Source organism: Macrotis lagotis, chromosome 3, assembly GCF_037893015.1.
Source record: "Macrotis lagotis isolate mMagLag1 chromosome 3, bilby.v1.9.chrom.fasta, whole genome shotgun sequence".
Classification (NCBI taxonomy): domain Eukaryota; kingdom Metazoa; phylum Chordata; class Mammalia; order Peramelemorphia; family Peramelidae; genus Macrotis; species Macrotis lagotis.
Window position 1 is genome coordinate 240,037,123 of NC_133660.1, and position 12,971 is coordinate 240,050,093.

General features: G+C 41.1%; 1 long non-coding RNA gene across 1 annotated transcript in view; it reads right to left on the reverse strand.

The window, feature by feature from the left end:
- Positions 1-12,349, reverse strand: part of LOC141516500 (uncharacterized) — a 20,795-nt gene extending 8,446 nt beyond the window's left edge. Inside the window, exon 1 of the long non-coding RNA XR_012476714.1 lies at positions 12,224-12,349. This is a non-coding gene — a long non-coding RNA (uncharacterized LOC141516500). The remainder of the gene's footprint in view (positions 1-12,223) is intronic.
- Positions 12,350-12,971: the final 622 nt, after the last annotated feature.

Consider the following 12,971-nt stretch of genomic DNA (forward strand, 5'->3'; position numbering starts at 1 on the left):
CACAGCCTTTCCCTAAGATATTTAGGTTCATCACCTCTGATTCGATTTCAAATTCTTATTCTTATTCATTTAATTTATCTACTCCATTGCCAAATCTTGTCATTTATACTTTCATAATGTCTCTTCTAAATGACCCCTTGCCTCCACAGAGAAAATAAGATATCCACAACCTAGTTCAGACTTTTATCACCTTTCACCTGGACTACTACAGCAGCATTGTGGTAGCCCTGCCTCAAGTCTTTCCCCACTTCAATCTATCTTCCACATGTCTGCCAAGGTGATTTTTTTCCCCCAAAGTCTAGGTCTAATCATGTCTTTCCCTCTGCTTGGTTCCCTTTAATGTTTTCTGATAGCTTCCAGGAACAAAGTCTTTTGTTTGACCCGCCTAACTTTTGATCCTTCTTTCACCTGATTCTGCCATACCTTCAATAATTCAGTAACACAAGGCTATCCGAAGGTCTCCAAACATGATACTCCATCTCCTACTCCCTTCTTTTCAATGGTCGTCTCTGTGCTCCCACTCCCACCCCCAGCCCTCTGTCCTTTAGTTTCTCTGACTTCCTTCAAGACTCAGCTCAGATCTTGCCTTCTTGGGGGTCCCACATCTTTTTTTTTAGGTTTTTACAAGGCAATGGGGTTAAGTGGCTTGCCCAAGGCCACACAGCTAGGTAATTATTAAATGTCTGAGGTGGGATTTGAACTCAGGTACTCCTGGCTCCAGGGCTGGTGCTCTATCCCATGCACCACCTAGCCACCCCCACATCTTTCTTTTTCAGATGACCTTCATCTACTTTGCTTATATCTTGTATGGAGTTAGTTGTTTACATATCTTCCCAATTAGAATGTGTGCTCCCACTGAGACTGGGTTTTTTTTTTTTTTACTTTTTGTATTCTCATATTTTAGCACAATGTGATCACTTAATAATTACTGGTTAAGGGTCTGATTGACTCTGGGACCAAGTCTCATCCTGTATCCCCTCAATTTTAGCCTTTTTTTCTTTCCATATGACAAAGGCAGCAATCCTGAGTTTTCCCTTTCCTTTCCTCCTTCAGCTCTCCTCCTGAATTTTTATTTCTCCAGGTTAAACACTATAGTTGCTTCAACTGATCCTCAAATGCACAAACTTTGTTATGCCCAATTACCCTCCTTCGACCAGGTTCCCACTTGGCATCCTTCCTCAAAATGTCACAGTTAAAACTAGACCTAGCATTTCAGATATAGTTTGACCAAGGTCGAGGATTAACAGGACTGTTACCTCCTTCCTTCCAAGAATCCGATTTCTATTCACCTAGGCTAAGATGCTGCATCCCTTCAATAAACACCTGAATGAAAAATGAGTCTTCGTTACCCTCTCCCCTTCCCTCTGGAGAGGCTGAGGCAGAAACCCAGACTGTTCAGTCTGGCATAGAATTTGCAAAGTCAGCTGTGAGTTGGACATGAAGTGAGAGAGAATGAGGGGATGGGAGCCAGGTATATCCACCAGTAGATGAATTGATTCAATTGAGTCAGTTCATTATTAATTCCTTTGGAACATGGAACAGGCTTTAACAAGATGCAAAAATCAATGATTGCAGGAGAGACAAAGCATCTAATTTACCCAGATGTGGGGAGAGAAAGTGATTTTTAAAAGACCTTGACAAAATATTCAATGTGTAGTATGTAAGGCTGAGGATAAATGATTCCCTCTCATTGATTAATACATTTTTTCCCTCATTGGAAGGAGGGTAGAGGTAATGAGGGCATCCTGATTGGTTTTGAGGTACCAAGATAATTATGACTCTGTTAGAAATCTTAAGTGGTTTTTACTTTTAAGTGGTAGGAGAGCAAAAGAAACCTTAAATGGGTTTTCCAGTGACAGAGAAAGCAATAAATGTCAATTAGAGCTAATAGCACAGGCTGCCAAAAAAGAACTTAGCTTCCTCTTTCTCTCTTGCACCCAAGTAAAAACTAGTGACATATATATGATTAGGTATGTGAGAAGGAGAGTGAGCATCCAAGCAGTTAGGAGACTTAGAAAAGATTGAGGATATCTTGGGTCTCTGATCCTCTTTGTCTCTTTGCATCTGTCTCTGTTTTCTCCATTATTTTCCTTCTCCCTCACTGTCTCTCTCCATATCTCTCTCTGTCTCTCTCTCCCTCTCCCCATCTCTTTTCCTCCTTCCCTCCTCTCTCTCTGTTTCTGTCTCTCTTTCTCTTTTTCTCTCTTCCTTTCTTTCCACCCCTTTCTCATTTATCAGATCATCACCACTTGCCTGGTTCCAGGCTCTGCCTATTGCCAATCCCAGCTTGCCCAAGGAGGAAGACCATTATTACAACTAACAGCTAGGAGAGATGTGTATGATGCTGGGTAAAACAAGGAGATACCAGTACAGTTCAGCTTACCAAATTCTGAGAAATCAAACTTGAGAGTCAAAGGCAATATAACAAGGGTTATTGCTGATTGGGTTGTTAAGTTCCTCTCTTCCCTTATTTAATGGGAGATGTACTAGCCTGGAGGGTTGGGATGAGAATAGGCATATGGAATGGATTCAACTTGTGCTGGTAGAAGTGGGGTTCATTATTGGCTGAGTTGGCAATGGAAAGGAAGGAAGCTGGGAAACAAAAATAGTTCACATTTACATAACACTTAAATATTTTTGAAATATTTTCTATATCTTATTCATTTTGATCTTTACAATGACTCTGTGAAATGGGTTCGATTATTATACCATTTTACAGATGAGGAAACTGAGGCAAACAGAATATTTTTAACTCACTCTCCAGATTCCAAGTTGTATATTCTTTTCATTACACATCCTTAGGGAAATATCAACACCATAAAAGCACACAGGAATGAAAACTGAGCCAGGAGCTGATTTGAGACAAGGTGGGTTGCTGTGTAAGCCTAATTCTTCTGTATGGCCCTTCTTTAAGAATGGAAACTGGGAATATTCTCAGGTTGATAACATGTAGATTAGAAAGTGGTGTTTTGGAGCTTTGGCACCCTCATGTAGCGGACCCATACAATGATTCACAGAACCCCACTTCTCCCCTCTACACCCTCAAGGTGTTAGTGTGAGAAGATCCCAAGTCTCTCCGACTCTATACATCCCTTTTCCATATGAACTCAACTAATCAACATCAAGTTACTCTTTGCACCAAACAACAGTCTCTGTTGTACCCATTCTACACCCCAAAGAAGGACAAGTCTCTGCTTCAATTGAACTGCTACACACCAGCATCTTCATGTTTTCTAGTCCAGTCAACACTGTCTCTTCCATTTCTCTATCGTAGTTTTTGGCTTCTCTCATTGGTGCTCACTATAACCACCCCATAAAAGAAAAGAGAATTCTTTAAAGGTTTTCCTTGCTATTCTGTTGACCCATAGATCAGTTCCTCATGATACAGTAATCAAAGAATAGAAAAGAAGGGGGAGAAGGCAGGATTTGGACATAGAGGGTCATGTGATTAGCTCTGCCTTTCCTCTATGGGTCAGAGTGTAGTATGAAAGAAACTTCCTGCATTCATATTTCTGTGATCTGCTAGAATATAGTTCTCATGGGAAGCAACCATGAGAAAGCATGCTATGCCTATGTTCCCTGGATATCTTTCTATGTTCATAACATTCCCCAGCGAGAAAAAGCTACTATTCCTAAGTACCTGGGGATCACTTGGCACCAGTAGGTGCTTAGTAAAGGGTCATTGATATTTAGTGTTTCACTGACTCATTAATTTTGGTTTGGTATATTTGATTTTCAAGGAGTCTGTTGCTTGGATATGTTTTTATTCCTTCTGGGCCAATCTATTCATTCTCCTTCGAGTCTTTCCTCTAGAACTCTCATCTTTCAATAAACTTCATCCCCAATGTCCACTGATCTCTGTTTCCCTATGCCAATCAGTAATGTTGGGTGGCAGAATTGCTCACTGTGATTTTTCCTTGCCTGGTTCTTCTGTAAGTCTTGTTAGAGTAGTTCTCTCTCTCTCTCTCTCTCTCTCTCTCTCTCTCTCTCTCTCTCTCTCTCTCTCTCTCTCTCTCTCTCTCCTCTTGGAAAATAGGGAACTGGACTTTACTTCTTTGTTCTCCTCTATCACGTCTTATTTCTCTAAATGCTTACTGAGTCTATTTGAACTGAGCTATGACAAAGACTCCTGTCCCAAGATGCTTCTGCACCTGACTTGAGCGAGTTCATCCTTCTGAACCTTTGTGTGCCCTTGATCCTTTGTCTACCTCACTGCTTTCTCATACTTCCTTGCTTTGCCTACTTTAGACAAGTTGCTTTTTCTGTCCGTTCTGAGAGTTCCTGGAAAAGGACAGAATTGCACCTGTGCTGGGCCTGGTCTGGTCTGGAATCAGGGAAGGACTAAAGGGTCAGACGGAGGATGGAATTGAAGAGACATTTTCTAGGTAGTGTATCAAGAGGTAGACTGTGGGACCCTTGAGATATCTCCCTAGGGTACTAAGACCCATGGTCCTCACTGATCCATAGTAAATACTTGGAAGAGCTGTTTTGCAGGGCTGGGTGAGTGGACCTATTCATAAGCAGGTTCTGATCAGCATGCCCCCTTGCCTTCCTCCAACACACACACACACACACACACACACACACACACACACACAGACATACACTGCTTTTCTACTTTCCAGTTTTGTTCCTTTCCTGCTTTGATCTCCAGTTTCCTCGACTTATGTTTTCCTACCCCTGTCTGCTTAGGAAACTCACTGACTTTAGGTCCTCTGGGTGCTTCTATGTGGATTAATTTACCTGTTCACTTGCTAATTAGCCTTTCTTCATTGTTCCCAGCCTAGGGCCATTGCATCTGGCATCAAGTTCCATAAAATTAGATAACTTAAAAAGCCTGTAGGAAGGGATCCTATAGGATCAAATGAACAGAGTTTAACAGCTAGAAGACATCTTACAGCTCATCTAGTCCAATGCCATCATTTTTCATTCAGGGAAACTGAGACCCAGAAAAATTAAGTGACTTATCCATGGTCTTTCAGATACTAAATGGTAGGGTCAGGATTTGGACCCAGGTCATCTGAAGATCATTCATATTAACTCCTTGGTTTTTGCAGGTCCAAGTTGGAGACCCAGCCAAGGTTAGCTCAGATTAGAACCTGGGTTTCCTGAATCTCTCTGGATCCATCTCTCTGTGGATTGTTCATCAATCATTACCTACTGTTTACCTTGTGGGTGCTCATCCTCTCCTCTCTCTCTCTCTCTCCTTTCTTCTTTTTCTCTCTCTCTCCCCCTCTCTTTGTTTCTGTCTCTGTCTCTCTGTCTCTCTGTCTCTCTGTTTCTCTGTTTCTCTCTCTCTCTCTCTCTCTCTCTCTCTGTCTCTCTGTCTCTCTGTCTCTCTGTCTCTCTCCTCTCTTGTCTGTCCTCTCTCTCTGTTTCCATCTCTATTTCTCTCTCGTCTCTCTTTCTTTCTGTCTTTGGCTCTCTCTCTTTTTCTATCACTCTACTTCTCTATCTCTCTTTGTTGTTTTTTTAATCACAACTGAAGCTGTTAATGAAGCTCATGCCTCCCTGAATTTCAAACAATGAGGCACAATCTGGCAACAAGCCATTATTTTTGTGTCCAAAAGAGGAAACTTATTTGTTTTATCTGAGAGCATTTCATAGTGGAGAGAAAGAAAGTTCTGTTTTGGAGGAATTCAGCATAAGCTACTGACTGCAATATCCTGTTTAGAAAAGATTCTGAGATAGGGATGGAACAGACAGAAATGAGTTGATGTTATTACATTAAGCATATACAAAGCACCTCCCAGAGCCAAATCACTTAAGCATAGAATGACAGAGCTACAAGGACCTTAAATACATTGAATCTCTCCCCTTCAGGGTATAGTTGGAGAAACTGAGGCCCAGAGGACTGGTTTATTTCATTTAATTCAATAAATATTTAGTGCCTACTTTGTATAAGACCCACTGCTAGGATCTGAGGATACAAGTTGAGAAATGGCATAGGATCTTGTACTCAGGAGACATAGTTTAATAGAAGATTATATCATATGTGCCCAAAGAATAATAATAGAAAATCAACAAAAAAGGGCAGAAGAGAAATCCAGAACTTTAGATTCCTAGTTCCTGATACTTAATGAATTTTATTAAATGCTCATTGATTGATGGACTAATATCTACAAGGAGAGGTAATTTTCAATTATGAGAATTTCTGAATTGTGCCCTGAAAGAAGAGAAAGGTTTCAACAGGAAAAGATGAAGCAAGAGTATATTTCCAGTATAAGAGACAGCCTTTATGGAGATTGGAGAGGGCAGGACAAATCAAGGAATAACTCACAGTCCAGTTGGCCCATAGAATGTGTGAATAGGGAGAGTGCCAAAGAAAACTGCAAAGGTAATTTGGAGGCAAGCCATGGAAGGATTTACATAGTTTGTTAAGCAATTTCCATTTTATCCTAAAAGGAATATTGAGTCACTGAAGATCTTTGGGTAGGGAAGTGACCCAGTCAGATCTATGGCTTTAGGAAGACTGGCAGTTGTAGAAAGGATAGATCATTGAGGAAAACTGCCTGCAGGGAGGCTATTTTCATAGTCCAGTTGAGAGAGCTTGAGAGCCTGAATTAGGAGAGGATAGATTCAAGAGACATGTTGAAGAGGTCGAATCAACAGGGTGTGATTAGATGTGGGCAGCATGAGAGAGAAAAAAGACATGAAGACCTCAAGGTTTCTGGTCTACTTTGGATTCTTCTGGTCTTGGGGATGATGATGATATCTGATATTTCTTTTAAAAGGTTTCCAAAGCACTTATGAATGTAACAACTGTCTGTGGGAGTCTTTGAGAGTGTTCAGTGTTTTTCTCTTTAATTTTCTGTGTGTGTGTGTGTGTGTGTGTGTGTGTGTGTGTGTGTGTGTGTGTGTATAAAATGGGAAATTGGTCCAGGGAACTTTTAGATATTTGAAAATGTCTAGGATCATTTTATGACTTTAGACTTCCCCCTCACAATATCCCTCCAGAAGGGGGAGAGTTTGAGAGGGCATCTCCTGCTTTGCTAGAAAGACAAAGGGAGAACCATTGCATACGGCTCCCGTGAAAAAGTAGGACTTATGCAATGAACCTCCTGCTGAAGTATTAAACCCCAGTTTCTGCTTAGCAAGCCCATTCGTGCTGCATTATTATATTTTATTATTATATTCATTGGCAATATGGGCTAGCTTGTAGTCAGAAGTAAATATTAGATTCTATATACAGTCCTCGAGCAATTTTTGTTGCGTAACGTGACCCAGAAAAGTCAATGGGTTGATCACATATGTTATAGAGGAAATGTGAAGGGCAAATTAACTTTGAGGGATAGGAGCAGGTCACATCAGTCTCTTAATTCATCCCCTCCAATTGGGCCTCCCCAGAAGCCCATAGAGGAAAGGAACATGTCCCATATCACACAGATAGCAAGGAACAGAGTCAGGAACTGAGCCTGTGGATGTGGTACTCTCTAGGCCCACCATTAAGAGTGCTTCAGGTTTGCTAAGCCCTGTCCTTTTCATTTGGGAGCAGAGATGGTGGTATGTCCCTTTGGGGGAGGGCAGTATCTGAGTGAAGCATAACCTTCTGGAATGTGAGAGCCAGAATTGCTCTTTCCAAATAGGAAAAGGCCAGCAAGGCAATCATGTTAACAGAGGGGAGCCGGCGGCTGTTCACCTTTCCATTCATTGGTGCTCAAAAGGGAGACATGTCCCAGGAGGAGCTAATTGCAATCCTTGCTGGGTGTGATTTCCTGTGGCCTTTCCAAAGCACTCTTAAGGGAGTCTGACATCAATGGATCTTTCAGCAACTATTGGACATGATGGGCATAGTTAGAATTCTTTTCCTTTTTACAGTTCTGAAGGATGGAAGGGCCATTTTTCTGGGTGTCCTTGACATTTCCCCATGAGATTTCTTTTTTCTTTTGCTACAAGTCAGACCTTCTATTTCTGTTTTCAGTTCTTTCCTGGTAGGTCCCACTTGAATAATCTTATCTGATAGTGGCTAGACACTTCCCTGGAGTCACCCCCATTATAAGAAGTCAGATTTTCATTATAGGAGGCCGCCACAGGTGTCTGGTCTTGCCACAGTGTTTGGAAATTTTTAAAATTTAAATCGACCAATTTTTGTTGGGTAATGTGACCCATATAAAACTTAAAATAAATTTAAAAAATTATCTATTTAAGGTAATGGAGTTAAGTGACTTTCCAAGGTCACACAGCTAGGCGCTTATTAAGTGTTTAAAGTCAGACTTGAATTCAGGTCCTCCTGACTCCAGGGCCGGTGCTCTATCCACTGTGCTAGCTAGCTGCCCCTGTCAAAGTCATTCTTAAAGCATTTTCACTATTGCTGTATGCAGGGTTCTCTTGGTTCTGCTCACCTTGCTCGCTATCACTTTGTATAAATTTTCCCTTGCCTTTCTAAGCTTATTGAGCTTTTCCTTTCTTATTGGACAGTAGTATTCTATCAGAACCATATGCCACAATTTGTTCAGTCATTCCCTGGCGATTGGATCCTTAATGGTATGGAGCAGACATTTCAAATCTCTTAGTCTGAGCCTCTTCCTCGATGCCCTTTACCTAGTCCTAGTCTTGAGTGATTACTTTGCAAAAAGATTTATTGAATTCTAGAGACAAAGGAAAAGTTCTGTCTTCTGATGTATGACTCCTGATGAAAGTATGGCAGCTGAGAAAACTAATGCCAACCAACATTAGCTGCCCTCAAAGGGGTCTGATGTCCAGAGCAAAGGAAGGAAGGTCTTATGCCTCTCTCCCCTCAGTAGTCTACATCTGTGTCCAGTTCCAGGGTCATTAAAAATAATAACAATATGGGGCAACTAGGTAGCGCAGTGGATAGAGCAACGGCCCTGAAGTCAGGAGGACCTGAGTTCAAATTTGACCTCAGACACTTAATTACTTGGCTGTGTGGCCTTGTGCAAGTCACTTAACCCAATTGCCCTGCAAAAACCTAAAAAAGAATAATAACAATAGCTAATATGAGCTCTTGGATCCTGTAAGTGAGGTACTATTTTAATCTTTAATTTAAGGAAAAGATCAGTTTCCTGAGGTGGACAATATTAAGTGACTTGTCCCACTACCACGTAAGTAAGCGAGGGAGGAGTATTAGTACTCAGGACTGCCTAGCAGCACGTTCAGTTCTCTGCTTTCCCCAGATAACTAGGTGATACAGTCGGCAGATCACTGAGCCTGGAGTCCAGAAGACCTGAGTTCAAATTCAGTCTCAGGCACTGACCTGTTGTGTAACTTGGATAAGTGCCTCAATTTCCTCAACTAAAAAAAATGTGGATAATAATAGCACTTACCTCGAAGGGTTATTGTGAAGCTAAAATGAGATAATATCTATAAAGGACTGGGCTCATAGTAGGGGCTTAATAATGCTCATTCTTTTTCCCCTTTTCTCTATTTTACTACCTTATTGCCTCTGATGGGCAGTAGATTGGGACAGAGGACAGGGAGAGAAGGAGGGATAGAATTTGGAACTCAAAACTTTAAAAATAGAATGATAAAATTTGTTTTTACATGTAATTGGGTAGAAATAATTTTTTTAAAAGTTCAAGCAGATGAATTTTATTTGATCCTAGAGACAACATGGAGCCAGTGGAGCTTCTTGGATAGAGAGGTTTTAGGTTAGACTTGTCCTTGAGGAATGTCATCCGACAGTTTTTCAAGGGACGGATTCCAAAGGCAAGAGACTTGATACAGAGAAACAAGGTTAGTCACAGAGGCAGGAAGTCAGGTAGGATTTGACCCAGTGTGATTTCTCTATTCACTGTGTCATGCTGTTGAGACTAATTAGAAAAGGGCAGAGAAAGTAGTGGGTTCAAAAGTTGGAGTAAAGGTAGCTGATTATGCGGGGCGGCGGGGGAGGAAGAGGTAGGGAATTGAGGATGACAACTATGTCACTAACCCAAGTAACTGGAAGGGTGCTGGTGCTACAAGAATAGGGAACTTTGCAAGAGGAGAATAGGAGTGGTTTTATGGGAAAAGTTAGTGAATTCTATTTTAGGCATGTTGAGTTTGAGATTTACAAAGATCCTGCAAAAGTTCTGTTGGTGATTTGGGACTGGAGCTCAAGAAAGAGACTAGGATTGGCTTTAATAGTTCTTGTAGTCATCTGTCCAGAAAAGGCAATTTTAATTTGTGGGAACTGATGAGATCAGGAGAATATAGAAGGAAAAGGGATGATCTTTCGTAGTCCTTAATTTTTACCATCTGTAAAATGAGGAGGTAGATGAGATGACTTCTGATGTTCCTTCCAATTTTAAATCAATGATATCATGACATATCAATGTTTTACCTGGTAAATAAAAGGCTTAGGGGGAATGGGGCAGGGTAAATGACTTCAGATATGATAATTTTCCTGACTATAAAATTTAGATTGAATAAGCAAGCCTGCAGTAAGTCCTCTCCTCTCAGCAACCCTACTGGGATGAAGAGCGTGAAGAGGTTGGCCAATGGCTGACTAATTGGTTAGTTTCCACTTATCCAAGACTTGATTGAAAGATGGTGGGAAGTCGCAAGGGAAATCAATGAACTGGAACCTATGTGCTGAGAGGATCAGAGATAAACTGGGATCCAGACACCAACCTAAGGTCTTTTTAGTGAGCAGTTAAGAGGAAGGCAATAGGGTAAAATGGGCTCATGAGTCAAAGCTGAACTCAATGAAAGAACAGACAAGAGGGAGAGGCAAAAGAGAGCCAGTCTTTGGCAAGAGTTTCCTTTTTATGTTGGGGAAGTCTGGGCAACCCACTCCTTCCGATATGGCCCTGTTGCTGTTTGCCTGTGCCTGACAAAATTCCTGAAGAAGTGATCTCTTGGAAGAGGAGCTAACCATATTTTGCTTGGTTACATTCCAACTGGCTGGTCCATATAGGGATTGAACCCCAAACCTTGGTGTTATAAGCAACAGGCTCTAACCACCTGAGCTAACCAGCACTTGCCACTTACTAGCTGTGTGTGACCTTGGGCAAGTCACTTAACCTTGATTGCCCTGCATCCAGGGCCATCTCTAGTCATCCTGATTCATATCTGACCATAGGACATAGATAACTCTGGAGGAGAAAGTGAGGTTGGTGACTTGGAACAATTCCTGCCCCCCCCCCCCCATCCAATTCATGTTCTTGTCATGACATTCACTTCCTGGATGTCGTGGTTCTCTTTGAAAATGAAGGAGAAACATTGAGGGATCCATTCCAATAAACAGAACCTTAGACTTCTAGGGAAGGAGAGTTAAAGAAGATTTTCAAATTTTGCATAGGGAAAACTTTCCCAAACATGGAATTGTGCTGCTTCCATTATTTGGTGAGTTACTTATCACTAAAACTGAGATTTGGATGACCTATGAGTCCTAAAGAGGATTCTTGCCTGATGGGTAATTTGGACTAGAGCAGACCTCCTTAACCTGGCATGTCTGCTGAAGCCTTTGTATTTAAATGCATAAAATAGAATATATAGGATTACAATGTAAACCAATGATAACAAAATGCAGTCATTAAAAATAATATATTTGCCCATTTTATTGACAGTGCCACTGGACCAGATGACTCCAGAGAAGAAGTGAGACTAGTGACTTTGTAGTCTTCGCTCACTTTGAAAATGAAGGATAAACAATATATATTATTTATACATAAATATATCTATATACTTTCAACATCATTATATATTTCATATATTTATATAGAAATATAGTTATATATTTAATGTACATATTATATGATATATCCATGTGTATTATGTGTATATGTTTGTTTTCATAGACTCCAGATTAAAAGCCCTTGGTAGATAATTCTGAAGAACCTTCTGAATCTGAGATTCTATGGTTTTTAGATCCCAGATCTAAAGATCCCTGACTCATATAGCAGTGACAGAGCCTGAGTTGAGAGGGGATTTGCAGACTCCATTTTTCTCCTGTCCTGGTCTTTTCTGGCTTGTGGTTTAATTAACACAATCACAATCATCCTCTCACTTGCACTGGAAGCTAATTAGCCCTCCCCCTGCTGCTGAAGGTTGCCTGGCTACTGTTGTTGTTTTGGAAATCTTTTCCCAAGGAGGCAAACCTGAGAACGTAGTCCTTCTCTTGTAAGGCTTTTCCAAAAGATATCTGGGAGCCCCTCTCTCCCTCTTCTTGTGCACAACTCCTTTCCATCTCACTCCAGGGTTAGTGCTCCTGATCCTATCATAACCTGGACTCTGAAGGGCCCTCATTGATCCCCATCTTATACCTCTGCCTTCTGGTCCTTACCTGTGCACTATGTTCCTGGCTAATGGGGGTTCATCCAGATCAAAGTTCAGCAGTTCTATCATTCCTCCCCTTTTGCCTTAGTCTTAAAGAGTTGAAATGTATTGAAATGCTATATGTCTGACTCAGCATCACACAGCCAGTATGCTTCAGGACAGGATTTGAACTCTTATCTTTCTGACTCAAAGCCAATTCCTTATTATGTCATAGTCCCTTGTTGAGATCATTCATTGTACCCAGGGAAACTGAGAGGTGGGAGGAGGAAGCTGACCTAGATCATAAATGTTAGAGCTAGGGGTTAGCCTATTTTGATACTATCAAACTCAAACAGACATGAGGCCACCAAATGGGATTATCATGGCAACAAAGATATTAACATTACCTTTGTTGAATCACATTTTCATTTATTTTGTTAAATATATTCCAATGTCATTTTAATCTAGTTCAGACCACAAGCAGGCATGTTGCTGGTATAATACAGCGGCTTTATTCTCCGCCATCCCCATCATTTTACAGAGGAAAGACCTGAAGCTCAGACAGGGGAAATCCTTCCCTAGCATCACTTCCCCAATATATCATTGATAATGACAGAACCTTGACTTGGAGTCAGTCTCCTGACTCCTGGGTTCTAAGTTCAAGGTTCCTTTAGAAGTCTAATAAGCTCTAGTTCTGAGAAGTTGCCTTTATTTGGAATGGAGCTCTCTGGGCACATCTCCTAGGATGAACAGTAGGGGCTCTCTGCTATAAAATG